Source organism: Pezoporus wallicus, unplaced genomic scaffold, assembly GCF_028554395.1.
Source record: "Pezoporus wallicus isolate ANWC-B61680 ecotype Strahan unplaced genomic scaffold, APGP_CSIRO_Pwel_v1 contig_3365, whole genome shotgun sequence".
NCBI lineage: Eukaryota > Metazoa > Chordata > Aves > Psittaciformes > Psittacidae > Pezoporus > Pezoporus wallicus.
This window is the reverse complement of record NW_026640883.1, coordinates 2,930,300-2,956,986: the sequence shown is the minus strand read 5'-3', so window position 1 is coordinate 2,956,986 and position 26,687 is coordinate 2,930,300. Positions and strand designations below refer to the sequence as shown.

Here is a 26,687-nt window from a genome sequence, read left to right as displayed (position 1 = left end):
TGGACATTTTCTGCACTCTGTATTTATTAACCATTTTATGACTTTGTGAAAGAGATAGATTTAGAAACATCTGTTCCCAGGACACCCAGGACACAAAGCATTCTGCAATAATTTAGGAAATGCTCTTCACTCACATATTCACATCCTTTTCTTGCAGATGTCCTAAAAAAAAAAAAATAAATAAATCTGAAATGGTAGTATCAGAAATGTTTTATAAAGAACAAAGGAGATAGCAGATTTCCAAAACCTCATTCCAGAACTCTAGCTCGAAGGGAATTAAAAAGGCAGTAGTTTTACCCTGTTGTTTGCGATTAGCAGGTTTCTGTCAAAACCAATTGATGCTCTAGGCCAATTTCGCCTGTAGTTAGGGCCATGTCTATCACTTAGAGCAAAATACTGTTTACAAAGGGGAAAGGTTCCCACAAATCACAGTCCAGACACACTAGATTTTGCAAATGTCTAGACAAATAGGACCATCCCTGTGCCAATGTTAATAAACCTTCACACATTCCAGTAAACACGTGGTAGTTCCCTATCTCAAGTCAATCATTTTCAGTACCTAATGAGAATGCTCTTAACTGTTAATATTTGACTGTTAACACCAATTGCCTTAACTCAATGTCCCTTTGCCAAGCAAAAGCTTCAGTCTGGCTTTTATGCATGGTAGAAATCAGCATTTTCCATTATCAGTGACTGCACATATATATTTGAAGAACTAAAGGATTAAAAAACTTAAGGAGAAAATATTCTTGGTAGCTGACTTAACAAAGAAAAGTATTAACCCTGGCTATCAGAGACTGAGTTGCAACTAAGGTAATGAAACTAAAATTTCTAAGAACACAAGTGTAACAGAGTTAAGTCCACACCACTTCAGATATTAACATGTTGGCACATACAAAGTAGCTATATAAAAGAGGAGACTCACACCGGGGGTTTTAATTCTTCTAATATGTTGCTAATGACAGTGATTGTGTCTCTAAATATCAGTGATGTTGTTATCTGAGAAATTACAGTTGTGTATTCAGATAGTTTCATAAAGTAATACTGGTACAATGAATCTGTTATATGCCTTCTCTCTAAAAATGAGGTTATGCTTTTAGATAAAATTAGATAATACAATATTTAATAATTCCCCAATTGTTTATTTGGTTTTAAATATGATGACTTTTACTCTGATTAAGCAACTATGAACAATTTTTCTGTTATTTTCACCAGTCTGTTAGCAATCTAATTGGGATACTGAGGGTAGTACATAAAATAACAACTAAAGCTATTTCAGCTCAATAGCTGGTATACAGCAGCAGATTACCAATTACATTCAGAAGACAAATTACCAGTAGATTTCATCTCCCTTAAATAAATACCAATTTAAGTCAATAAGGTCTGAAAAATCACTGCATGCTGAGAGGTAGTTATATGGCTACCTTTAATGAAAAATTAGCTGTGGGCTAAAAGATCCATAAAGCAGCTGAGGACATTCTGTTTTCACTGGATTAGGGCACAGTTTCTTCAAGTTTAGCACAAGTATTCTGAAAGGAGCAGAGACAATCTGTAGCAGGAGTCCAAAATCTTCTGTACTGCCACTGAAAACAGGACTTTAGTTAACATTCACATCCATTGTCAAAGTCCCTAAAAATTAAGGGCATAACAATGAAACGGTAATGCATTAAAATTACATTTTATCGGTATACAGAATCATAGAATAGTTAGGGTTGGAAAAGACCTTAAGATCATCTACTTCCAGCCCCCCTGCCATGGGCAGGGATTCTTCACACTAGACCATGTCACCCTAGGCTGTGCCCAGCCCAGTCTTTAAATATATTAAAGTCTTCATAAAAAGTTACATATAAAACTGTTCATACAGAGAATAACTGTTGCCTGTTTAATAGCAGGAATATTTATTTTAAGTTGCACCTTGTTATAGGTTAAATAGCTGGTTTGTATTTAACTTCATGATTTAAGTGCAATTATGTAATAGACTCAGTTATAAGAAACATATAATTACTGTATGGGCTGGGAAGCTGGATTAACATTGCCATCTAAATGAAAGAGCCTTTACTACTCCCGATATTAACACTGAGAAAATATTTAAATTGCTGACAAATATTTACTTTTTCTTTGGTTATGATCTCAGTGGTTTGTGGACTTTAGTATGGAAATGAAGATTTCATGTCACCAAAGTGTAAATAGCCAAGTAGTGGAAATGCATTGGCACCAGGCTCATCACATAAATTCAGCTTGTAGAATGAACCCATACCTGCTCTCCAGCTTCCAGATCACTGCTCATACCTTTCTCTTCACAAAACTATGGGTACCTCCCCATTCTCTCTCCTAGTAATCTAAGCCTGGTAAGATTTGGTGGTTACTGGCATCTAGGTGGACTAGAATTTGCTGCTGGTCCCTGCTGGCACTAAGGTTAATACTGCATCAAGGTAGAGCAGCCACTTCCTCAAAACACCTTCCTGCTCCAACTTAAAATACTCGTGAAGACAAAGACTGAAGATTCTGAGCTGAATACCCACATCCCTGTTCCTCCTCTGGAATGCCAGCTCCTACACCCGTGAACCTTGTTCTCCAGTGTAACAGCCCATTAAGCCTCAATCACTAGTTATTTAAGTGAACACAACTGGGCTGTGAATAGTACTAACTAAAATAACATAATCACCTGTAAGGGATTAATTAAATTAATCTCCCATTTATTTCATGATTGCCCACTGACATTGACAAAATAAAACTGGATGTAGCAAGCTCACTTCAGCTCCCCTGTAGCAAAGTCTGGTTGCCTTGATTAAATTAGCAATCTTGTTTATCACAAAAATAAAGATGATATCCCTTGAACATAACTGAAATTGCTGGGTTCAGATAGAAGAAAACATCAACCATATCTAGTCCACTGGCAAAACCAAAAATCCAGGAGCAGAACATTAGGTTTTATTCTTGGAACAAGTGTAAGAAATGTAAATTGTGATAAAAATGTATATGTGAGAACAAATAAAGTATCATTAGTTTTGAAAAAAAGTGTTTTGTCTTCTCCTGGCTACTGTAAGCTAATTTATAACTGAGTTTCTGCAACCACATCCCTTGGGTTTTCTGATCTCAATAGCTTAGGACATCAGAGCATAAAAGTTTTGTGGGGGGAGAAAAAAATAAACAGAAAAGCAGCCCAACAACACCAAAAAAAAAACACCAAAAAAAAAAATCAAACATTTTTTGCATTGTTTAGACTTTGTAAGGGAAGGAGTAGGCTTACATATCATACCTGGAAATAAATAGCAGTCAAAATCTGAAAACACCTTAACATATATTTAGGGTAAACAATGACTGTAGCAAATATTTGCAATTCAAATCTCTGCAATTTTCTTCTCTTCTTATGAAAAGTCCTTCCAGCACTTTAGAAAGGATTAGTTATACATTAAGAAAAGAGACTTTTGCTACTGGGGTAAACTGTCTTTCAAATATTTCTGACTCAAACATAAATCCATTTACCTTTCACAGGTTGTTTTATAGTTCTTTTTGTGGTGCTCATTAATTAATAAACAAAATCTACTGCATTTAACACAGCTTGTTTTTCATTCAGCCTTATATTTCATTTGCTGCACTGACACTTCCCCAAGAGTAGTTTACGCAAAATGGTACAAAAAGAGTTCCGAAAGAAGAGTCATCAGTAAAGCCAAGATGTTGAGAAGTTCATGAAAAACTCCAGGTAGCCCAAATGATGTCAGTTTAGAAACATCAGTTTGGTCTTGTCCCATGCTGGGGCAGTCGTCTTTCAAATTCTTTGAAATGTTTCCATGAGAGTTTATTATGTCGCAAATACCCATTTTCTTGCTGAAAAGCACAAAAATTTTTTGCAATTGGAAAAATCTTGATAGACAAAAGTCAGCACCAATCTCTTGGACTCCTTAATCCTTTTGACAAAAACCTCAGTCATGAACCCACAGCAACAGGGCTATAAGATTCAGCTTAAGCAGCGTGTTCTTGAAATTTCAAGATTCAGGATTCAAAATCAAATCACATTAGCTTTCATATTTCTGGCTGCTTTTGGTAACAACCTCAAAAAAAGAGGATGTCAAATTTTAAAACAAATACCTGTTCCAATTACTTTGATCTCATTCACTTGCATAAACAACATTATATGTGGAAATGATGAATTTCTAGCATTTTAAGTGTTAAAAAAATCCAAAGAGACAAAAATTAAAAAAAAAAAAAAATTATGAGCAAAGCTCAGGAAAAGCCTTTGCTTTTTAATTCTAATTTCTGTCTGTGTCTCCCATGAACAGCATTTCCAAAAAAGGAATACAGCTTACTGGCTAAATTAGACCAGGTAGTGATATGTCAGACCTATAGCCTTGCCAAAATCCTATCTGTTGATTTAAGCATGCTGACTGATACCAGATTATTAATTGTTCCCTGCTATAAGCACTGTGGATCTGTGAGTGACACAGAAAGGTTAATCCAGTTTCTCAAATGTTATCTTGCATTTGGCCAGGAAAGTCAGAATTAGTACTGCTTTATGAACTATCCATGCATTCAAATCTTCATTCCAGCATGGAAAATTTTGCTGTTATAGGGAAAATAAAAAGCTGTTAATGAGAACCAGTATGGCTGCCAGGATTGCTTTTGTACCTATGCTTCAGGAAAAAAAATGAAGTAGGTGTAGTGAGTACTATAGAGAATTACAGGTACCTCAAGCAGTGGTGAGAAGACGTAGTAGAAACAGTAATTCCCCTTAATAAAGCTCAAAGAAAGCTGGAACTATTTGGTGAATAAGACTGTTGTTAATACCTGCTGCCTTTTTCTGAGCAGAGCTGTGGATATCCTCTGAGCTGATAATGACTTCGGTACTCTCATAGCTTCTTCCTTCTCAGTTATTCAAGTTCCATTTTCATCAATTTCAGAAGTGATCTGGAAGTTCATCGGTGAGGAATGACTTGATTAGTCAGACCTGTTGGTGACACATGCTAAATAAATGTATCTTATTAAAAAAAACAAACACCTGAAAGTCCAATAAAAAATATATTGCTTTCATTGGGAATTAGCTCTATCAAATATAAGTATATATCAATTACTGGATAATAGGAATTATGCATACACAAAGTGCAAGAAAAAACTAAGCATTTTGCCAATTAATTGTACTTTTTACAGAACATACCATAATATAAATACATATACACTTTGCAATTATTTTTCTGTGACAAGAAAAGCTACCTATTGTTTTCTTCTTGACTAAAATTGCAGTCTTGAGTTTAAAAAGAATAATTGGTCTGCTATCTAGAATATCAGTAAAGGGCTGTTTATTCCTAATACATTCCATGGTTAAAACAGAGCTCTGTTCACTACAGTAGCTTTGGTAAGAACATGGTGGCTCTTGAAACATCATAAACCCAGGAAACACCAAAATGAAAAAATGGAATCCTTCCACCTGATAATCGGTTTATCAAAGTCATACAGATTTTAAAAGTTTCCTATTCTCTGTGAAATGACAGCAACAGTTCTGAGGAAGGAAAATCAGCCTTTGACACAAGAGATTTCTTGCAGGCACAATCCGACTAAAATCATAGGATAATTAGGGTTGGAAAGGACCTCAAGATCATGCAGGTCCAACCCCCCTGCCATGGGCAGGGACACCTCACACTAAACCATGTCACCCAAGGCTCTGTCCAACCTGGCCTTGAGCACTGCCAGGGATGGAGCATTCACAACTTCTGTGGGCAACCCATTCCAGTGCCTCACCACCCTCACAGTAAAGAACTTCAATCCTTATATCTAACCTGAACTTCTCCTATCTAAGTTCAAATCTATTACCCCTTGTCCTATCACTACAGTCCTTATTGAAGAGTCCTTCTCCAGCATCCTTGTAGGCTCCCTTCCCTTACTGGAAAGCTGCTATGGGGTCTCCACGCAGCCTACCCTTCTCCAGGCTGAACAGCCTCAACTTTCTCAGCCTGTCTTCATACTCAAGCCCCTGATCGTCCTCGTGGTCTCCTCTGGGTTTGCTCCACAGTTCCATGTCTTTTTTTATGCTGAGGACACCAGAACTGCACACAATACTCCAAGTGAGGTCTCACGAGAGCAGAGCAGAGAGTCCGGATCACCTCCTTCGACCTGCTGGTCACACTTCTTTTGATGCAGTATATGGTTGGCTTTCTGGCCTGGGAGTGCACACTCATAAATGTCTATGGAGAATTGGGTGAAGGATCAAACAGCATTCTGAAAAAAATTCCCAGCACATTATTCTCCTCAAAATACCTGTTTTCCTTGAGGAGACATCAACAGAGTTTACTTTCAAAAAAAGTGATTTGGATGCTAAAGATTTCTGCATATCATCACTTTTTTTATCATTCCATGTGGTGATGAACTGAGCTGAAAGCCACTATGAATAAGGAGAATGCAAGTCTCTGCATTACCCCAGAAAAAGAGCAAGGAAGGAATTGTCAAACTGATTCCACAGATGCATCCAGTCATGTAATATTGACATTATTACCTGGTCCTGAAGCAGACTTTCTACCTCTTGCACACCTCACCAGCTCCTGGGACTGCAGGAAGGGGTTACAGATTTTGCTCTTTCTCCACCTTGTCTCAAGGGGGAGCAAGTAGAAGTTAATTACCTTCTTGATTCCCCAAAATCACAGTTGAGGTGGAAAGACTAAACCCCCTTTATTCCACCACTCAACATTACATCAGCTATGATGATGTCTCCATCTTTTTTAGATTGCCTATGCCATGCATACAACCCAAATAAGAACCAGAGGGTGAAGTCTACTAGGAACAGATCAGAGTGGAGCTGTCAGCTAAAAATGCATCTGCATGGGGAGAAGTACTGTGTGTCAAAGTCCTCCATACAGAAGAGGAAAAAAAAAAGATATTTTGCCAAAATAAAAATGGATTTGCCTTGTTTATACAGCACTTCTCAATAACCAAGATTGAATACTGTGCAGTGGTTTAGACTAATTCATTTTATAGCTGAATCCTGGTGTTCATAACTCAGTTCTATTTTCTCCTCAGCCACCACACAACATTGATCCTGTGAGGATTTTGCACCTGCAAAGTAATTTCTAAGTGACATACTGAGTCATTTCTGGATGGACTGCAGCCTTTGGCCTATTTGGTTTCCAGAATCATTTAAAAGAGCTCTTATCAAGTATTAACTACTGAGTAGAAACATTTAATTCTTGGACCTTAGGCAAAAAGTCCTGGTGTGCAAAAAAAACAACACAAGAGCAATAGGTTTCACAAATCCATAGTAAATTTTGTTCATTGTCTGATAGGGGTACCAAAGGAGCCATAGCTCAGAACATATCCCCCCCTCCACCCAAAGACAGTAAGGTGCTGTTTCCTAAAGACAGCAGCTCTGCATCGCTCCACTGCAGCTGGAGTCAAACAATTATGTCCACCTAGAGTCTGTCTCTGTTGTACATAAGGGTATTCCCAGAGTGATAAATAACATATGCAAGCCTGCAAAGACAACATATGCCAAAGGCATGAAGGATGGCTCAAAGGCAAAATGAAGATCACTGCAAAGATTTTTGGGAGCTCTACAAACTGAATTTTACAATCTCTAGTGAATATCTTAAAAGCAAGGGAAACAGTGACAGGAGAGGGTCCTGGCTTTTAGTTCGATGGTAAGAGCAGGAAGGTCACATTCTGTAGGACGAAAAGGCAGAAAAACAATCAAGAAATCTTTCCCACCAGCAGAAGCGGTTTTTGCTTGCATCAACTCCCTGTTCAGAAAAAATAAATAAAAAAAAAGAAAGACTTTTCTTTAGAAAAGCAAAGCAACTAAGTCCTGCTGTGGTTCCCCGCACTGCTCTGTGTCAGAGCATTTCAAGGAAAACACTTTTCTTTGCTCTTCTAATCAATGCAGCGAAACACAAAAAAACAAAACAACCCAGAAACAATATTCTCAGTGTTGGTCAAACATTCTGGGAGGTAGGAAACACCTCTAAACCATGTGCAATTCTCAGCCTTTGGAAAGTAAATATTATTTTGAAATAAAAAAGCAGTGTTTCCCTAGAAAAATCCTCCCTTTCTCTTTAGCTTCCTTATAATTTTTCTTTTTAAGCAGGACAAAGGGAAAAATTAGAAACATTTTGAAAAATTGTTTCCACCCCAACCTATCCCACCCTAGTCTGAAAAACAGAGTACTTTACAGTCATTTTCTCCAGCCAATCTTCCCCCACCATAATATGCCATTTTATACTTTGTTGCGGTTTAAACCCAGTCAGGTAATTCGTTCACTCACTTCCCCCCCTTTCTTGACCTCCCCCTGCTCCCGGAGGGACAGAGAGGAGAATCGAAAAGAATGCAACTCCCACAGGTTGAGATAAGAACAGTTTAGTAACTAAGGTATAACACAAATCACTACTGCTACCACCAATAATAACAACGATAAAGGGAATAACAAGGGAAGAGAATACAATACCTCAGCACCAGCCGACCGATAACTCGCCCCCCAAGCCCGACCAAGCACCAACCGATACCTCCTCCAACCCTGCAGTCTCCCAGCCCTTCCAGCTAACTCCCAGTTACATCCTGGGCATGACATGCTGTGTGGTATGGAATACCTCTTTAGTCAGTTTGGGTCAGGTGTCCTGTCTCTGCTTCCTCCTGGCTTCCCCTCCTCCCTGGCAGAGCATGAGGCTCACAAAGTCCTTGGCCAAACCAAAACATTGCTATCAGCTCTGTTCCCAGGCCGAAAGTCAAAACACTGCACTGCACCAGCTACCAAGAAGGAGAAAAATGACTGCTACTGCTGAACCCAGGACATTATCCACCCCTTATTCCATACCATTCACGTCATGCTCAGATCCCACATTTTCAATATACTCTTATCTTAGTGCATGGACCAGTCCCTATAAAGCTGCTGCGTCCATCTGGTCCATGATGCCAGGCTCCATCTCTTGTAACAGTCAGAGCAGGAGAGGCTGTGTGCAGTGTTCACACTCGTGAATAACCTGGGCAATAGTGTCCATTGCTAAGTCCACCCCTCGATCATGAGTCCATCTCTATGTTGCATCTCTGCTCTGATGGCCTGAAGTGCCATGGGCCCACCAGGCTCAAAATAATTCACTGTCCCCTTAAGCAGTTTCTGCAGCTTGTTGCTGGGGACTCCATACAGCTGCCTTCCATCTCCGATGCTTCCAAAGCACTGGAGGGGCCCAGTGGACTAGATACTTGCCCATACTGTCCCACACACCCTGCCACTCATGACTGTCCAGCTTTGGGGAAAACCTCTTGGTCCCCCTATATTGTCGTCTAACCCCAGACAAGACCCAAACCTGACTCTGCTTAACTTTTGAGATCAGACAAAATGGTTGTGGGTAGAACACACTCTGTATGTGTGCCAACATGCTGATCCCCATCACAATCAGCAGGCAGGTCCCAAGGGTACCCAAAGGCCATTCAAAACCTTCAGAACTCTCAAACGATGCTGCTGTACTTGTCACTGGGGCTGGTGTAGCTGCTGTGCTTGCCGGCTCTCCCACCGCCAGCTTCTCTTTTCCTGAGCCCAGCTCTTCCTTCTCTGCCTTGCTGGGAAATGCTGCGTGGTCTCCTGCGTCCTCCTGGGGCTCGGCGGGCGGCTTCCGGGAAATGCTCTCGGCCGTCGCAGGGCTGGGCTCGGCCGCGGGACTCGGCTCTTCCGTAGCCTTCTCCCGCTGCTCAGCAGCCGCCTCCTTCCGCTCCTCGACCGCCCCGACCTCCTCCACCGGCAGCCGTCCCCTCGCGGCCTCCGGCCCCGCTCCCGCGGCCGCTTGGTCCCCGGGGCCGCTCTCCCGGGCCGGTTCGGCTGCCGCCGGCTCCCGGGGCCGCTCCCCCTCGGCTCCCCGCAGCCTCACGAAGATGGAGAGTAGGGTGAGGGCCAGGACGGTGAAGAGCAGCCGGACGGCCAGGTACAAGTCCACGGCCACGTCCGTCCCGCCCTGCTGCTGGAGCCCGCCCGTATTACAAGCCATTGCCATAAAGCACAGTGAGACAAGAACCTTAGCCCAAGCCCCACACTTGATAAACACTAACACAGCAAATACCGGCTCTAAGTAATGTACTGCATTCTGAAGCTGTGAGATCAAGAGAAACAACTCTGAGAGCCAATAAATCACCATTGTGACGAGTGACTATTAATCCGGTCAGATCTGTCGTTATCTCAACCCTTCGTGCCCCACGTTGGGCGCCAAAAAGAACTGTCGTGGTTTAAACCCAGTCAGGTAATTCGTTCGCTCACTTCCCCCCCTTTCTTGCCCTCATGACGTGCTGTGGTATGGAATAGCTCTTTGGTCAGTTTGGGACAGGTGTCCTGTCTCTGCTTCCTCCTGGCTTCCCCTCCTCCCTGGCAGACCATGAGGCTCACAAAGTCCTTGGCCAAACCAAAACATCCTTGTTATCAGCTCTGTTCCCAGGCCGAAAGTCAAAACACTGCACTGCACCAGCTACCAAGAAGGAGAAAAATGACTGCTACTGCTGAACCCAGGACATACTTACATAGGCCAACTACCACAAATGCCGAAATTGATTTTGATCTCTGCAGTCAGCTTTTGAAGTCAGAATTAAATATGTTTTTGCAATGAAGGAGATAAGTCACTGACAACTCAGTGGAAAAAATACACAGTGGATTTTGATAAGCATAGAAATGACCTTTGGTAAAGGCTCCCAGCACAAGTAACAGACCAAACCCAAACTGAGCAAATCACCCAACAAAAAGTTATTTTACCAGTTAAATATGACTGGAAATAACTGCTATAAGAAAATCCAAAATAGCTAAATTTAACAACTAGTTGTTAGGAAAAAAAAATATATATTAAATCCATTGCAAGGTTCCAGACATTTCAAGGGGACAATACTAGAATAGATTCAGATACCTTCTCTTTACCATGCAGAAAACATGCAATCTGTCTGTAACAACTGACATGGTATCATTGAAGAATACATAAACTCACAGGTAGTGGCAAGTCCTACCTTTTTTATTTTGTCTGCTGAAGATCTAAACAGAAAATTTTGCATGTTTGTGGGCGGCAGGGAGCACAACAGATTTGAAAGAATGTTATTGCACAAAAAAATCTATTCATTATAAAGACAAGCCTAATGAAATGAGAACATTTAGTTGCTGTGCATGGGGGTGGAATGGGGATGACAACACAAAAAAACAAAACTGTAAAGCACATCATTACGTTGCAAAAGACTAAGATTCCTACACTTTTTGACACAAACCTGTTCACATCTGTGAGCTTGAGGTGACCAGAGAAATCCCCACTAAGGACTAATGCACAAGGGCAGGAATGCACAATTGTCCTTCAATATTTAAATAATTCAAAGCATTAGGAAAAAGAGTTTATTCAGAAGACAGGTTTAGTGTTGCAGCTTGTTAAGTAGAGCAAACCCTTTAAGAGACTTCTATGGTAGGAAGGGTGAAGCCATGGCTAACTCCTGACCTCTCTGGGTCAGCCCCATGCCTGTATCAGACAGCTCTACCACCAGCTAACACAAGCACTTGCTTTCTTTCCTCCACATCCTCAGTCACCAGAACTCATGAAAGGTCTGATGTTCAGCCCCATCCTGTCATGCTGTCTGACATGGGGAGCTGAAACATGGCCACAATCATGTCACTAGACATCATGCACAGGAAGACAGCACCAAAGGCAGCTAAACTGGTACTTCAGGCATGATCAGAGACATGTACTTGTCAGTAGGATAAAAATACTGCTGAAAAATAATGGACTCCTGCTGTTACTTAACATTCTGGAGCCTTTATATTCAAAGCAAAAAGCGCAGATCCCATGACAGAGCTTTTGTTCCCAGAATTTGGTAGGAGTTTATACTTAATAAACAGTATGAAATTAACTATGTAACAAGTTGGCCATCTATACAAACTTGCCCAAACCAGGCTGAAGGAGTCCTCCTTTCAAGTCTAAAGCTTTACCTCAAGTAAATGAAACCTTAGTCACTTTTCAAGAGCTTATTCGTGACTTGACTAAAATCTGTCACCTCTGAAGAGTGACCTAAACATCAAACTTTCATGTTGAGGCAGAGCTTTTTTTTTTCATTTTTAAGGACACTGTTGTTCATTTTCATTCTGCATCTAACAGGAATATCTGAAACCTCTGTGTTTTCCATGGAGTTCAGTCGGCATTTTTGATCCACTTCTAATCCAGTCCCGATTTTCATTCCTTTCCAACATAACAATGATTTCTTTTCTTTACTCTTACTTAACCAGAGGAGTGGAACTTATTTAGAAATAGTAGAAAACATACTTCTCTGTCAGCTAAAATATGGAGCACATTTATGCTTCCAGTAAATAGACACAATCCATTTTGCTTCAATGTTAAAAGGAATGTTCTTTTCACTGGAAGGAAGGTTCTGATAATTGGCCTAGTATATTTCCTTCAGGCATCTGTTAAGCTAATTACTCCTTAAACTTACAGTCCTGCATAATTTTTAGCTTCCCTACTTTGTGAGGGGTGCAGGAGAAAAAGGCAGCTAAAGAGAACTTCTTTGTTTGTTTTAACACAATGTTGGTCATGACACACTCTTAATTGTTTGATTATTTTCTGATCAGACTATCCACAGAATTAGGATTGTTGAATTTTAGTTTTTCAGCAGCTTATAAGCGAATGAAAATTTTAATTGGCTGCTTGGTGGTTTAAAGCAATAGATTAATCTTTGTGAATCATCCTAACTGGCAGGTTTTAGTGATCCAAGTAATTTACTTACATAATTTAGTTCTTTGTCTTTGAAGGAAAAGTCCATAAAAATGCCATTATGTGAAATTTCCATGTAGCACAATAATTGCAGGCAAAGTTATGCTTTCAGAAATTGATCTCTAGGAGATTTGGGATCAGCAACAGAATACTTCTTAAAAGTCTTTATTTCTTTCCTCTTCAATAAAATTGACTAACTTAGAGCACAGTATTTAAAACCGTACAAGCTGACTATTGAACACAACAGGAATTTTTATCTGAAGAAAAAAATATTAGATCTGAGGCCAGAGTTTAGTCAGCTCTGAAGTCAGAGAATCAGGGAACTGTTAGGGCTAGAAGGGTTCTCTGGAGAACCTAACCCTAACCCTCAACGTAAATAATTTCTTCCTCAGGTTGAGGTGGAACCTCTTGTGTTTTAGTTTATGACCATTGCTCCTTGTCCTGTTGTTGGGCACCACTTAAAAGAGTCCAGCACCATCCTCTTTGCACCTGCCTTTGAGATACTTATATGCATTCATGAGATCCCCTCTCAGTCTCCTCTTCTCTAGACTAAACAGACCCAGCTCCCACCATTTCTCTTCATAAAACAGATGCTCCAGATCCCTAGTCCTCTTTCTTCAGCCTGTTTTACAAGACACCATACTTTTGCAGGGTGCAGCCATTGCACTTTGATTGCACAGCACAGACCCTCCAGCCCCCAGACTTAACCTGGTTGAAAGACTAGGCTAAGATCAGCAAAGCATTTCCAACCCTGTAGTACAGGCACACCAAGCACATAATCAAAGATTGCCATAACTATGAATAGCCACTGTGGGAACAGTACTCTGCCTCTGTTTTTTACCACCCCTCCCAGTCTCAAAGGCAATGAAAAGCTCATGAACTCAAATGTCAGAAATGCTTAGCTGATTATTTTATCGGCAGTGTAGTGCAATTACCTCTCCTCTCTCTCCTTAGGTCTTCAGTGTAAGAGCTTTCAAAGTGCATTGCAAACCCTTGTTAAAAGGGGAGTCAGGATAGATGGCTTTTCTACTGACTCAAGCGACTGAGAAGGAAACCACATATGACAAATGCTGATCTGGCTACGATGAATCCTTTACTACATAAATCAACTTCATGTTGTTTATGCAGTGTCCTGGGTTCAGCAGTCAGTATAAAAATTCACTTACAGATTTTATTTATTTAACTGCACATTTTATTCTGCTTAGTGAATAGCAGTCTGCCTGACCTTACATGTACTCTGCAAATGCAAGCCAGGGAGTAGTCTTGTTAACAGGACAGAAAAGAACATCTTTCTTCCTTCAGTCCTTGAAAACATTCACTAGAGCATCCCCATCACTCATGGATTTCATTATTGCTGGGGAGGGTATATTAACTGCTGTTACACCTCTGCACCTCACTTTAGGAATCAGTTTTCCAGATCTTAGATCCAGAAACCCAGAATTTGAAAAACTGACATAGTCAAAACAGATTTTCAAAGCTGAAAAATTTAGTCAAACTATTCCAAATACTAAAGCATAATTTTTTTAATTGTATCCCAGTCCTGGAGATGAATTATACAGGAAGTAGCTGATTTCAGTTATTTTCTCAGTACTGCTTAGCCTTCTTTTTATGCGAGTATTTAAAAATGTTTCATCTTTCAAAACAAGGTGCTCAGGAATATTTTTTGTTACACGGAAAAAGCAACATTCATGCTGTGACTTTATTTCTGAGCTTTCTGCACTAGTTTAAGCCTCACTATCACTGACATAAGTAACAAACAGAGAGTATGGAGAGTAAAAAAGAAATCCCACAGCCCTTGGGAGGTAGAAGTGAAGAAACAGTTCTCAGATTACATCAGAGCAGATTTTGAAATGTCCAGCAGCCACCAGCTCTCAGCATTTGTAAAGGCAACATCCGGTCACCTATTTCCAGAGCTAATTGGGGGTTACTTGAGGTACTGAGGTCGATATTTGGTCTGTATTTCTGCTTGGAAATAGCTATGTTGGCTTGCAAAGTTAGTATTTGCATATTCAGTATATGCAAATATATTTCCAAATATGAAAAAAAGCGGAATATTACTCTTTTCAGTTCATCTTGCAGAGTCCTAGAGACAAATTCTATGTGAATCCTAAAAACTGTGTTTTCTGCCAGTGGTTACAAGGCAGGAGGCTGTCACAGCAGTTTATACCACATCTAATCAATGCTCAGGGAAGAATTAAAGTGGTTATAGTTCGCTATTAAAAAGACATGGTTAGCTAGATAACTTTGATCTGGGAGTCTGCTTAGTCCTGGCAAGGAATGTCATTAAAACCACCCCGCTTTGTAATTTCAAACCATATTTTTTAAAAAATAAAACTGCAATCACCTCCCCCCCAATGAGAAAAGCAAGAACCAAAAGCACTGTCAAGCACTGGAGATAAAATATCATTGTTTCCTAGCAAAGCTTGCAGCTGCGAAAGGAAAATTTTGTGGGATAGCTTCATTTAAACAAGTTTCAAACCAATTGCATAACTCAAAGCAACAGCACCACAGCAGGTAATATTAGACACAGATTGACACTCCTTCCTAAACAATAGCAAAACCAAACTGCTGCATGTTTCCCTACAGACAGGTATGAGGAAGCAGCTGGAGTAAGCACAGCCCATCGCAGTCTTGCAGACTTCACTTGTGCTATGGCTTTCGAGTCAGAGCAGCCAGGTCTGGCCTTAGAACAGCACTCAGCCACATCAGGGAATTACGTATACAAGGGGTGAGGCACAGGCAGACCAAAACAAGCATGTTTTCAGAGCTTCACAGCACCTGTGCACGCTGTCAGGCCTATTAAGCAAGAACTCGTCTGATCTACCCATACTTAAGCAAAATCTGCCTTTTGATCACATACAACTGACCCAGTTTTCCAGGTTGGCTCAATGAAACATAGGAGATATCAGGGAAAGGGAGGGATGGAAGGACCAGAAAGGGAAGAAGTTGCTAAAGCCAGAAGGCAATTCTTCATGACATGATTTATATTTGGCTTTTTCCATGCTTCCTGCTACCTTCAGCTTCTACAACCAGAATTCAGGTAAGCATTGTGGAGTAGCTCTTCTCATTAACATTATAGATTAATATTTTCAAATGCCAAGCACAGGATATGAAAGCACTTTGTGCTTATAAAGGGACAGGGTCAAAAACTTGTAATGGTAAAATAAACTGCATTTTAAAGATATATCAGCTCTTTTTCTGGAGGACAAGCTACACAGAATAGGTGTACAAGACAAACCATTCTTTTTAATCCCCAACCTCTGAACTTGCAATTGCATTTTCATGTTATATACATACTCAAGGGGCATCCTGTTTCGTGTGAAATCCATAAATTGAGGTATGGATAATTTCCTTTAGTCTGTTTGTGCTGCAGTCAGCCCAATAAAGTACAGGTTCAGAGCTATAAATCTCAAAAAGGCCATGACAAAATAACAGACCACCCAATGTCCTGTTTGAAGGTGTGTTAATACGTCCACTCAGGAAGGAATCAGACCAAGTATGCAATTAAGAAAAGTTTGTCAGGGCAGCTAAAAGCAAGATGTGGGTTTCATCCAGCAGCTCAAACTGGGTGATACATGGGCTCATCAGCACAGCACTACCCATCTGGCCACCCAGTGACCAGCCAGACATCACCACTGCCCAACAGTTTTTGACATGCAGCTCTGCACATCCCACATCACCCTACCCCTGCTCTGGCAGTAACAGGCAACCCATCCCTGCATAAGCAGCGGCTTGTAAATCTACAAATTAAAAAGCAGTTGTGAATATTTCCTTTGACTGAACCTGTGATATGATAGCAGCATTTGCTGATCTGAGTGCAACGTGGCAGTACAGATCTGCACCCATAAGCAGAACAGGAGGCTGACATGTCAGTTACCCAGCAAACATCCAAGTATCTAGAGACACAGCTCATCACTGCATAGATAATTGGTTGGAAACAAAACAAACAAACAAAAAAAATATCAGTCTTCTGTTTAGTCCATACCTTTTTCTAATCTAAGTGACAATGACAAGTTAATTAAATTAATTATTTGCTAAATAAAGTCCAGGTTCATCAAGGTGCTATAGCCAACCGCATCACTACTGTGTAGGGTTTTACCCTTTCACGCTCATGGAAGGGAGGAACAGGCTTTCCTGGGCCTGAAAATACCTGAGTGGGAGAACCGGTAGCATAAAAGAAGCTGACACAGCTCCAGAGGATCTGTCAAAGCAGCAAGCATACTGCATGCAGTAAGCAACATTTAAAAGGCTTTTGAGAAAATAGCTGCAGTTTCAGCTACCACATCAACTGAATGGCCTCCCACATGGCCCCAAAACCCATGAAATAAAATACTTTTCTTACAGCATACCAGGAAATAACCAAAACATTAGAATGAGGGTACATCTTCCTTAGCAATTTATTGTGTAGTGTCAGTGCTTTTCTGATGCAAAGCTCCTTGGTATCTACTGTTGAAGTACTTTAGATTATACTTTGCAGTTCCCCCAGCTGGACCTACCACAGAGAATCCTATGTGGAAGCTACACACCAGCAAACATGCCAGTCAGGCAAAGATCATGAATGCAATATTCCAAACCCTAGTTTGTAAAAATCAGACATTGAAGTAAGATTACCAGCCTAGCCCTAGGTGACACAAATAATCACTAGGGATGACAGGCCCTTGAACTGTACTGCTTTGCTCTACAACACCTCTTGTGCTAAATTGTTTGCTATTAGAGTTACACCCTGGGGATCCTACAGGAAAATATTTCACAGCAATCATTTGATGCTGCAGAAATTACTCCTGATGGCTGGTCTCAGAGCTGTACCTCCTGTGCATCTCTCCAGCAATGGCCCTGCTATTCCGATCCCCTACATTAACATTTCTGTTAATGTTTCACTTACGTTTCTGGGAAAGAGCTTCTAACTTTGACAAGTCAGACAGTAAAGATTCACATTCCAGAATGTTAAAAATCCAGTTTATCGGTAGTTATGGAGATCTACAATATATACCAGAGCCTCGTTCTTCCACTGAGTGACCCCAACAATCTTTGCATTCTGTCACTGCTGTTCAGAAAAATGGATCTCGGGGACATATGCCTGAATCCAAGAGCTTCTCAGGGAAATCGCAATTTTGCTTCAGATTAGGGCAGATGGAGTGCTAAAACACATCGCTTCAGTCACTCTCTCGATAACCTTGGTTTTTATTATCAGAATAAAGTCAAATTCTCATGAGGTTTTGTTTTTGCCCCCAACACCATAAAAAAAAAATTGCAAAAATGAACTGATTCTTTTCTGTAGCATAGAAAGACTAAATTTTCATTTACCACAAACAATAGACTGCACATCATATCTCAATACCTGCAGCTAGATTTTCAAAGAAAGTGGAATATATAGCATGTTAAAGAAACAGCTCAGGTTTAGAGCTTATATAATAATGGATTTATTCTAAAAACAGATATTGAAAACAACATTCAAATTGTATATCCTTATTTTAGCAGAAGAAAGTGGATGAGAAAGGAGTATCAAGATCCATCACAAAGAGAGCAAAGAAAAAGCTGATTTGAGAAAGCTCTGGGGGTCCTGCTTCGTTGCTTACTGAGAGAGGGAGTTTGGAACACATCAATCTTTCCCTTTTGTTGTGCTTCCAGGAAGAGTAACTTAACCCCTCCATTTACACTAAAGCTCATTCACCTTTGCTCCTGTCTGAAAATTAATCTATTCACACATAATTATTATTCTGTCAAAGTCATCAGGTACTAGCTCTGAATTCAGTCACATATCTAAAAAAGAAACAGGCCAGGTATTTATATACCTATGTTTCTGCATCACATCTGACTCTCAATGAAAGAATAGACTCCCTTGAACTAGCTGGTGCAAACTCAACAAACCATGGTATATTCTTAACCCCAAGGGTTTGCAATCCAAAGGTCAAAGAGACAGCAAGTAGGAAATACAGCAGAAAATATCTAAGTGTCGCAAAAAGGCCTGTCTTAAGCCATAGAAAGCATGTTTGAATGCACATTTTCTAAGCAGCATGTAGTTTCTGGTAACAAGGTTAGATTGTTCCTTCCCAGGGCACTAGCAGGTGGCTCTTTCCTGCAAAAAAACACTGTTCACCTATACAGAGGGTAACCACCTAGAAGTGTGACAATAGAAAGGTTGTATAGATACAGGTAGTAATAAACTACTGCAGAAATATATTGCTTCAAAGCTAAAAATTACCACCAGCGCTTATAAATTGACAGGTTCTTGCCATCACAGGAGGTTTCTTTTCTCACCTGGCACTTCATCACCCTGCTGCTTCCTTCATGCTCTCTTTCTGTCACAAGGCTAAGCAGGTAGTTAACAAGGGTGATGCAGGGTGGCTTGTTAAGTGAAGGCAGAAGTTACAGTACCTTGCATGACAGCATAACGGAGCATTTACAGTTTGTTGATTCTTGAATTGTAAAAAGTATTGATTATAGGTTGTGGAACAGGATAACATGCTTCAAGTGCAATGGGTGTAACAAGTGAAATTATCCTGGAGAAAATATGGGGGACTCTGTATTGAAGCTGTTTTCTTGGAGCCTTTTCACTCTTCTGCAGCACCACTCGCTATGCTAGGAACACAGTAAATGTTGTTTCTCTGAGCCCTGAATTGAGGATTTTACCTTTTTCCTTTCAATTCTTCCCAAATTTTTGCATGTTTGCCTACTGAATAGGTTATTAAAGGTACATTTAGAGGGATCCTGATCAAACCAACCATTCAAACGATACATCTCAGCTGACAAGCAGTTTTGTATTATGATAACATTAAGCACTAATTTCCACACAGGAAAGAAAGCATACCGGCTCAAGCTGAGTTGTGGCAAGCATATACACACTTTATGAAGTTTATCTGTATGTACAATGTCTGTGCACAACTAGCTATTCTAAAAAAGAAAACAGTCCAGTCAATACACTGCTGTAAATGAGCTTTCTTCTTGATTAAAATGCAGTAACACAAAACATATGCTTTGGGTGCAGCAGTCATCAGGCACCTGAGAGCTGGTCCTCAGAGATAAACATACTGTTTCCTACATTGTATAAACAGAAAAGTTAAGGTAAAAAATGCATAGTTGAGAAAGTGAAGAACTAAGCCCCACATCTAACTAGAGCTCAGAGCAAGACACATAGAAGTAAACTCCTTAAGATAGCTTCCTCAACATTCATTATAAGAAAACCTCTTTTGAGAAGGAAAGCATTCTAGCTTCTGTGAGCTACAGCTGAGGTTGTATAAGTGACATCTCTACGCATTTCTTTTATGGCCCCGATACTTAAGTTAATCCGTCTATTTTCAAAGATTTGCAGTACTGAAGAGTATTGGTAAGACTATTCCTAAATCTCTACAGTAAATTGAAACATGAGCTTGCAAACAAAAATAAGAGATCAAATAGTCCCCTGATATTGCACGCAAACCCCTGTTGTCCTTTTACATGAATATTTGTTATTTATCAAATGTACTTCCTTACCCATCTCACTTAGTTTAGAACCTCAGTTCTCAAAGAGAGATATACCTCTCTGTCAAGGTAGATTTATGAACAGTTATCTTGTACCTACCATGCTTACCTTCTTGGTCCTTCCTTTCCTCCTTTGTAGTCAAACACAAAAGACCTTAGCTAGCAATACCTGAAACTTATAGGCTCCCAGAATGCACTGGTACACAAGGTAAGGAACCTATATAAGCCTAATTTCTGAAGCACTTCTCTGTTTTTATTCAGAAAGACACGTTTAAATGAAGGGTATGTGTTGTTTTGGCATTAAGCCTGCAGCAAGTTTTGTAGCATCCTTTAATTTTCAGTACTTCAGACAAGTGAGACATTACAAAAAATGCTGAAGGGAGAAAACTAAGGGATGGTGGAAAGAAAAAGAGCTAGTAGCTATTTAGTCCAGCTGTAAGATGTTAAGAGATGAGTAACTCAGAAGAGCTTATTTTTTTGTTTTTAGGGTATCAAGTCTTTTCATAAATGGTAACTTATTTTTAAAATTTTATGATTCAGACTAGAGTTTACCTGTATAATTGTTAGTATTTGAAAAGTGTTTCACTTAGCAGCAGGGTAGTCCATAACCTTATCTTTAGAGACTACTGATGTTGCCTATTTTCCTCAGAGGAAGTCTACTGCAGGAAAGGTTATGATTCAGGTTTCTCCCAACTTCCTATAAAGAGATGGTTGATACTTGTAGTGAGGCTACAGCTGTGATTGGTCAAGAATTGGTATTCACAGCTTAGGCAAAGATCTCTATGATTAGAGAGTTTAAATATTCATCACTGATTCTTTCTACTGGTACATAGTTTTTCCTCTTCTTGCAGCCTCTTTTTCAAAAGAGGACCGTCAGGGATCTTTGCTAGGAATATTTCTCCCTAAGGAGGGGTTAAGGACTGGTTCTCAAGCCCTAGCAAGTATATTTCTAGTACATGAGGCACGATTCTTTGAAGAGCCTTTTTATTCTTGCTAGTATCTGGTTGTATCTGGCAGAACCTTGGGAATCTTCATTCTATTTCCTTTATTACTGAGGGGATATGTAGAAATAGAGAGACTGTGTAATACCCATTTTGTAAGTACATAATCATACTAATTTCCTCTGTGTTTAAACTCAAGAGTTTCTGGGGTTTATTTTGTGTGTTTAGGTTTGGCAGATGTCCATGTAATAATTTTCTCCATTTTCATTAGTTTTTCATAGCTAAAATTTCACATGGGAGGGAAACGAAGTGACTGCAGTCTCTATCACGCATATGCCACTTGGCACTGCTGCATTGCTTATGACCAAATTATTTGGAGGAATAGGAGGGAAGACTGAAAAACACAAATCCACATCCTAATGTAACTGAGGTAACTTTGTATAGACAGCAGGATAAACTGCACTTATATCTTGCTTAGCAATAATAGTCTAAGCATCTTCAGCAAGCACTCACTGGGGACAGGAATACTCTGTAGTCTGTAGTGGATTACCCTAAAGGAATACAAAATACTGTGCCTGACTCCCACATGTGGTGTTAAGCTTAATAAATATTTGCAACACAGTTGAAGATTCTGGCAGGAAAGGGGTTATTACAAATATGAAATATTATTACCAATCTAATGTGCTAAAAAAATTCATTTCTTTGCCTCTGACAAAGTGTCTTGTTAATGAGCTATTTCACAAGTGTCTAAATGAATTCAGTGTAAAATGATTTATTGCCACACTTGCAACAAAGAAAATATACACATGTCCCCAAAGAAACAAACTCTCACTCAAGGAGCAATCTTTGGCAAGGTTCATAAGTTCTGCTATTACTTTAACAGTTCTTTTTTTTCTTCTGCCAAAGCAACTTGTCAAAATAAAATATGGCCTGTATTTTTTTGAAGCACTTTACCTTGCCTCAAACTGTCAATACACACAGAAATAACTTCAATTGTCCTGCTGCCTTAATGCAAGTAACATTAATAGAATCATAGAATCATAGAATGGTTAAGGTTGGAAAGGACCTTAAGATCATCTAGTTCCAACCTTCCTGCCATGGGCAGGGACACCTCACACTAAACCATGTCACCCAAGGATTCATCCAACTTGGTCTTGAACAGTGCCAGGGATGGAGCATTCACAACCTCCCTGGGCAACCCATTCCAGTGCCTCAGCACCCTAGCAGGAAAGAATTTCCTCCTTATATCCAATCAAAACTTCCCCTGTTTAAGTTTTAACCCGTTACCCCTTGTCCTATCACTACAGTCCCTAACGAAGAGTCCCTCCCCAGCATCCCTATAGGACCCCTTCACATATTGGAAGGCTGCTATGACGTCTCCACGCAGCCTTCTCCAGGCTGAACAGCCCCAACTTTCTCAACCTGTCTTCATACAGGAGGTGATCCAGTCCGCTGATCATCCTCATGTCCTCCTCTGGACTTGTTCCAACAGTTCCATGTCCTTTTTATGTTGAGGACACCAGAACTGCACACAATACTCCAAGTGAGGTCTCACAAGAGCAGAGCAGAGGGGCAGGATCACCTCCTTCGACCTGCTGGTCAGGCTCCTTTTGATGCAGCCCAGGATACAGTTGGCTTTCTGGGCAGCAAGTGCACACTAAAGCTGGCTCATGTTCATTTTCTCATCAACCAACAGCCCCAAGTCCTTCTCCACAGGGCTGCTCTGAATCTCTTCTCTGCCCAACCTGTAGCTGTGCCTGGGATTGCTCCGACCCAGGTGTAGGACCTTGCACTTGTCATGGTTAAACTTCATGAGGTTGGCATCAGCCCACCTCACAAGTGTGTCAAGGTCCCTCTGGATGGCATTCCTTCCCTCCAGGGTATCAACCGAACCACACAGCTTGGTGTCATCGGCAAACTTGCTGCGGGCACACTCAATCCCACTGTCCATGTCAGTGACAAAGATGTGGAACAAGACCGGTCCCAACACCGAATCCCTGAGGGACACCACTCGTTACTGGTCTCCAGCCGGACATTGAGCCATTGACCACAACTCTTTGTGTGCGGCCATCCAGCCAGTTCTTTATCCACCGAGTGGTCCATCCATCAAATTGATGTCTCTCCACTTTAGAGACAGGGATGTTGTGTGGGACAGTGTCAGATGCTTTGCACAAGTCCAGGTAGAATGAATATGAATAATAATATGGAGGTCAGACATGCAGGAACTTATGTTGAAAGTCTGACATTCTGAGTTGACTATATAAAATACAGGCTATATTGACCTTGGTTTTTTTTTTTACTTTGTATACTTAAATCTGGAACAAAACCCATTAAACTGGAAAGAAGCAGGTAAAACCTGAGCCTCGGAGGCCACATTGCCACCTCTGGAAACACAAGGCAAACACATCATAGATGTAGTCTTCAGAGGGCCTTGCGCAAGTGTTTATCAGTTACTAAATCTATTTAGACCAAATTGGTTTTGCTCGTATGTATAACTTAGAGACATTGTATTTTCCACTACTTTTTGCTTACAGATATAGAAAGTTAAGAAAGCAGGGACCCATAAAACTGTGGAAAGACCAAGTTGGTAAGTAAAGTACAGAGTGTAAAATCTAGTTTCTTTAATTATATTACATTAAGCCCTTTGGAATAAATTTTTGCTCTGAAATTGTCTGAAAAAATCATTAGATACTGCCTTTATTTTGAGGGACTCTAGTAAAAAAAAAAAAATCCTACATAATTGAGGGTTATAATTGTGTTTAAAATAAGAATTACCTAGATTTTTTTTGGTTGCTGTTTTTAACAAGGAAAGGAACTTGTAACACTGAAACTCCAATCATCCTATTTTGCGGCATGCAGGTTGAATACTTTCTCAGCTCTGGTCGCCATATAGGTGCAAGGTTGATACTGAGGTGTGGAATCTCTGCAGTGCTTATGAGGACGAAAAAGTTGAAGATAAGGCAACTGTAAAGTGTAGCTACTCCACAGCTGCTTCTGAGAATCTTCTTTGTTAGTCTCGTCTAACATGAATGAGGAGCTTACCAATTTACAACTTTAAGTGGCTGAATTTCTTTTTTTACTAGTGCTATGAGAGTAAATGTCAGTTATCACAGCTGGCATTTCTCCGAATACTTCAATATTAGTGTCAATTTCGTTGACCATTTACTCTGAAAACCACATTGGAAATATTTGCATTAGTGTGAGTCTCAGCTGGTAAAAATGGCAGCAGTTCCACTGATTTTAATAGAGATATGATGAGCAAAACCACCTAGGGACCAAGTTTCTTAATACTATATCCCACTGCAAGCCTGTAGTTTGCTAAACCATGTTTAATGTCCTGCCACAGCCTATTGCAGTAAGTGTGAATACTGGCTAGTTTCAGAATACTGCAAATGTATTATTTATATCATCAAATGTCTTTTATAAAATATAAAGGAAATTGTATAGACAACCTCCATTATTTCCTTGTGGCTGGAAGGCAAATCTCTTTCTTTTAACAAAATATAGCTTCCATTGATTTATAGCTTTGCAGATCTTTCCTTGTGTGATTGTTGAATTCACTGTCCAACAGGGACTAGAGAAGCTGTGTGGTTTGGCAAGTGCTATTCATCTTCTCTGCTTCAGTCTCATCATTGTTATTCTGTTGTCCATGTACCACAGTAGCAATGATCACTGTAGCTGAACAGGAGGCTGAGATTAGCGGTTCTTCCTCACACATGATAAAACACTGGTTTTCAGAGCCTCTGGGAATCTGTAAACCCGATGAACAAAATGCTCAGCCCTCCTGCCTGAGATATGAGATAGTGTCATTGCTACAAGACTTTGGGGATGGAGGTGGACTTTCAGTTTATCTTCCCTGGGTTCCATAACCAGATAGCAGCTTTTCCTCCTTGCAAGCAGTTCATGTCTCTTTGGACTAAGCTAGGGATAGAAAATCTGACAGCAGCAGTGGTGGACATTCAAATTGCTTGTCAGGGCTATTTTCAGCACCTTGAAGTACAGCAAGTTTCACTTACTTAGCCTTTTTCACATTTTGCACTTGGAAAATACCAAGAAACAGTTGGCCCCTCTGGGGGTGGTAGTAGAAAGGGAAATGTAAAGATATGTCATTAGTGAACAAATACATGAATTTTAGGGAATGATATTCTCCTTGAATGCACACTGAAATAAGGTTTGAGAAGTTTGGTGAACATATTCAAGGAATGCTGAAAGGCCCTACAGACTTTGATTTATACCTCTAAAAATTCATTTTGCTGCAATTTTACATCTGAAAAACTGCTAAAAGCAACCCTTGGGGTGGGCAATCACTGCTTACAGCAGAAAGCACAAAAAAATAACAATGCAAATCAGGGTGTTGGGGGGAAGCACCGCACAGAGGAAAATAGCAGAATGTTTTTAAATAGATTTCTGTGTCTTGGTCGGTTGTTCACTAAGTGCTTTGGATGCTTTCACTGATACAGTGATTCTTCAAAAAGATTTGCTCCAAATGGTTGCCTTTCTAACATAACCAAAGATAATACTGGAGTAGTTTAGATCCCATGACATTTGAACTGAAACACGGCTTGGAAAATAAGGAGGCTGTGTTCTGAGATCTGGTATAAGAATGCAAGGAATAAACCAGTGCATTTCATGCTGGCATAACTTTGCCACAAATAGGTGGTTGCTACTACTCCTTCTAATTGCTGTTAGTGCATGGTTCACTGAAATTAAAGAATACCTTGTAAATATGCACCATTCTGCATATTTTGTTCAGTAGTTAAACCACTGTCAATTCATAAAAAGGTTAATTTTGTTAATTTTATGGCAAATAAATACTTGCATTTCACACTGGGGAGGAATTAGATGTTAATGTCTTCCTAAGATTAGAGTTATTTTAGAGAAAATTGTGGAAATTCTGCTAGAATAGTAATAGTTTAAGATTGCAATCCCGTTGCTTTGCATTATGGTATGATTATGAAATATGATTTGAACAATTTAACTCATTTATATGGGTTAATGCATTTACTTGCCCTTCTCCATTGTGACAATTTCAGCCAAAGACTTTGAACTTCAGATCTGGAAAAGAGTGGCACTAAAATTCAGCGTTAACCACCCGCAAACAGAAGAGAATTGCTACTCTGGTTTTAGTGCATATTTGTTTTCAGTGTTTCTGTTTTCAATGGGCGAGAGTTGCTCCTGTTCTTTTCTTGTTTACTGTAAAGCTTTATCTTGGACACTTTGAAACAGGAGGGCTTGTGTACCTGAGCTGACTTGCCTGGACATAGTCTGTTCACAGTATCTCCTTTTCACAATGTACCATTTCAGTGTCACAATGGAAATACTGGTCACAGTATCTCCATTTGACAAGGCAAAAATCAGTAAACCTGCTCAACAGATTTCTTTTGTTTGGGGGAGAGTTGTTGCTTCTATTTTGCACAGGACTATCTTTATGGCTTGTAAAAAGAATGTGGGTATACACACACTTGAGAGGGGTATCCATCTTGCAAGGGAAAGACTGTGTGTTCCTGTAGCCATCACTTGATATGAGAACCATGTGTCAGGGCTGCTCTTTTCTACATGCTGGATTACTAGGGACCTTGCAGACAAATGGAGGGCAGTC

General features: G+C 40.1%; 1 long non-coding RNA gene across 1 annotated transcript; it reads right to left on the bottom strand.

The window, feature by feature from the left end:
- LOC130605455 (uncharacterized) lies at nt 1–26,687 on the bottom strand. Its single transcript, XR_008973697.1, has 4 exons — nt 26,551–26,687; nt 4,786–4,945; nt 1,425–1,629; nt 1–162 (listed from the first exon to the last, which is right to left on the bottom strand). It is a non-coding gene; the product is annotated as an uncharacterized LOC130605455 (long non-coding RNA).